The 3,482-nt window shown below is 33.1% G+C and overlaps 1 pseudogene; it reads right to left on the minus strand.

Annotated features, from left to right (window-relative positions):
- Positions 1 to 1,669: 1,669 nt before the first annotated feature.
- On the minus strand, positions 1,670 to 1,947 carry LOC118001104 (annotated as a pseudogene).
- Positions 1,948 to 3,482: the final 1,535 nt, after the last annotated feature.

Consider the following 3,482-nt stretch of genomic DNA (forward strand, 5'->3'; position numbering starts at 1 on the left):
GAGTTAATATGTGTAAAGCCTTTGAAAAGTGCCACCATATAGCAGGCACTGAGTTAATGTTGTTAAATATTCATAAAAAGTCCAGTTTCATTTGACCACCACTCCCAGTCACAATATACTTAGAATTACATATTTATTGGGTATATTTCTGAACTACTCTATGTGTATGCACACATTTATCTGTACAGAATATATTATTGTAAAAGAAATAAAGGAAATCATACTGTTCTTATATAATTTCAGTCAGGTTTATTGAAGGTATAACTTATATATAGTAAATTTAATTGTATGAAATGTGAAGGATAGATCAAGGTTCATTTTTTGCATATGAATGTTTATTGCTTCTATACCATTTGTTGAAAAGATTATCCTCTTTCAATTGAATTGCCTTTGTTTCTTTGTTACAACTATTGACCATATTTCTGTAAATTTCTTTCTAGACTATCCTTTTTAGAATTGAAGCATAGTTGACATACATTACATTAGTTTCAGGTGTATAACATAGTGATTCGAGAAATTTACATGTTATGCTGTAACAAGTGTAGCCACCATCTGTCACCATACAATGCTATTACAGTACCATTGACTATATTTCCTATTGTGTACCTTTTATCACCATGATTTAGTTATTCCATAACTGGAAGCCTGTACCTTTCACTCCCCTTCACCGATTTTGCCCATCACTTCAGCCTCCTCTGTTCTAGCAATCATTATTTCTCTATTTATGTCTCTGTTTCTGGTTTTTTTTATTCATTTCTTTTATTTTTTAGAGCCCACATATAAATAAGTGAAATCATATAGAACTTGTCTTTCCCTGACTTATTTCACTCATCATAATACCTTCTAGGTCCATCCACATTGTCACAAATGGCAAGAGCCCATTTCTTTTTATGGTTGAGTAATATTCCATTATACACACACACACACACACACACAATACCACACCTTTATCCATTCATCTGTTGATGGGTACTTGGGTTTCTTGCTTAGTCTGGCTATTGTAAACAGTGCTACAATAAACATAGGAGTACATATATCATTTCAAATTGTGTTTTTGTTTTCTTTGGGTAAATACCCAGTAGTAGAATTACTGGATCATATGGTATTTCTATTTTTAAGTTTTTGAGAAACTTCCCTACTGTTTCCCATAGTGGCTGGATCAACTTACATTCTTACCAAGAGTGCGTGAGAGTTCCTTTTTCTTCACAACCTCACCAATACTTGTTTATTGTTTTTTTGATTCTAGCCATTCTGATAGGCATAAGGTGATATTTCCTTGTGGTTTTGATTTGCATTTCTCTGAGGATTGGTGATGTTGAGCATCTTTTCATGTACCTGTTGGACATGTGTTATGTTTCCTTTGGGAAAATATCTATTCAGGTCCTCTGCCACTTTTTTAATTTAATTATTTGTTCTTTTGGTGTTGAGTTAGTTCATTATACATTTTGGATATTAACTGATATCAGAAATAGCATTTGCAAACATTTTCTCCCATTCAGTAGGTTGCCTTTTCATTTTGTGGGTGGTTTCCTTTGTCATGCAAAAACCTTTTTGGGGCTGTAGTCTCAATAGTTTATATTGGCTTTTGTTTTTCTTTTCTTTTTTTTTTTTTTGTTACATAAATTAACCTATTTATTATAGGCTAGCAATGTTTCAAATGGTGAAACTTCTATGGGTCTTTCAACTCCTTCAGTCTTCTGATGGCAGACTTCACTGTGACAGCAGAAGTGGTGTTGTAGGTCCAGGTGCCACCAGCGACGGTTTTCATGCAGGAGCCACAATGCCAGATCCCCACAGCTCGTCTTTTCATCTTGGTTTTGCCACAGAAGGAGCAAGTGTACTTGGCATGCCGGCTTATTTCAATCTTCTTCACCATTTTCCTGAGGGAGGCACCATAACGGTCCCGTATTTACCCACGATTCTGACCTTCTTGGTGCGTTTAGCCATGTCACCGCAAACTAGGTTTCGGCTTTTGTTTTTCTTGTCTGAGGAGGTATATCTAGAAAAATGTTGTGACAGCTGATGTCAAAGAAGTTACTGCCTATGTTTTCTTCTAGGAGTTTTATGGTTTTATGTTTCACGTTTAGGAATCCACTCTGAGTTTATTTTTGTGTATGTTGTAAGAAAGTGATCTAGTTTCATTCTTTTGCATGTAGTTGTCCAGTTTTCCTAGCACCATTTATTGAAGAGACTGTCTTTTCCCCATTGCATATTCTAGCCTCCTTTGTCATAGATTATTTGACCATATAAACATAGGTTTATTTCTGGGCTCTCTATTTTGTTCCATTGACCTGTGTGTCTACTTTTTGCCAGTACCATGCTGTCTTGATTAGCATAGCTTTGTAGTGTATCTTAAAATTTGGGATTTTGATGCCTCCAGCTTTGTTCTGCTTTCTCAAAATTGCTTTCACTATTCAAGCTCTTTTACAGTTCCATACAAATTTTAGTATTATTTGTTCTAGTTCTGTGAAAAATGCCATTGGAATTTGATAGTTATTGCATCATATAGATTGTTTGGGGTAGTATGGGTCTTTTAATAATGTTAATTCTTCCAACTCATGAGCATGGAATATCTTTACATTGTTTGTGTTGTCTTCAATTTTTTTCACCAGTGTTTTATAGTTTTCAGAGTACGGTAGACTGTCTATTCTAATCAACAGGTACATAAACTTTCCTATAACCATAGTATCTTAATTGATAATAACCACTCACTAAGTATTAAAATCAGTAAACCTTGGAACATTTTTCTTTTTCATTTTTTTTAGTCTAGCTCATTTGTCTTTCCATATAACTTTTAGGATCATCTTGTCAATATCTACAGAAATTCTTCCTGGGGAATTAATTAATTTTAATTAGTTTTCTTCTTTCCTTATATAAGTATCAAATGCTCTAAATTTCCCCATATGCTCATGATTTTCTGATTCCACAGTTGGAATTGCAGTAAATCTAAAGATCAGTTAGGGGAAAATTGACATATTAAAAATGTTGGGTTTCCAATTCATGGATACTGAATTTGTCTCCAGTTGTTTAAATTTTCTTTGAATTTTATATTTTTTTATAATTTTCCATATACACATCCTGCAAATGTTTTGTTGGACTTATGCCTAAGTATTTCATTTGCTAGGTTATTATAAATTGTATTTTTTGCTTCAAATATCTATTGAGAATGTGTAGACATATGATTGTTATTTATATGTTAACCTTTTATATGCCAACATTGGCAAACTCACATTAATTCTAGGATCTGTTTTTATAGAATCCTTGTGATTTTCTATATAGATACTCATATCACCTATGAAAAGGAATAGTTATATATTTTCCTTTCAATCTCTACTTTTTAAAAATGATCTTTTAAATATGTCTTGCTTTAATGGACTTGCTAGGACTCACAATAACTAGATATGTTGACAGTAAGTATCCTTACCTTGTTCCCAATGTAAGGCAAAAGCATTCAATTTTTCATCATTAAGTATTGTTAGCTT

Source organism: Mirounga leonina, unplaced genomic scaffold, assembly GCF_011800145.1.
Source record: "Mirounga leonina isolate KUSES-001 unplaced genomic scaffold, KU_Mleo_1.0 Mir_53, whole genome shotgun sequence".
NCBI lineage: Eukaryota > Metazoa > Chordata > Mammalia > Carnivora > Phocidae > Mirounga > Mirounga leonina.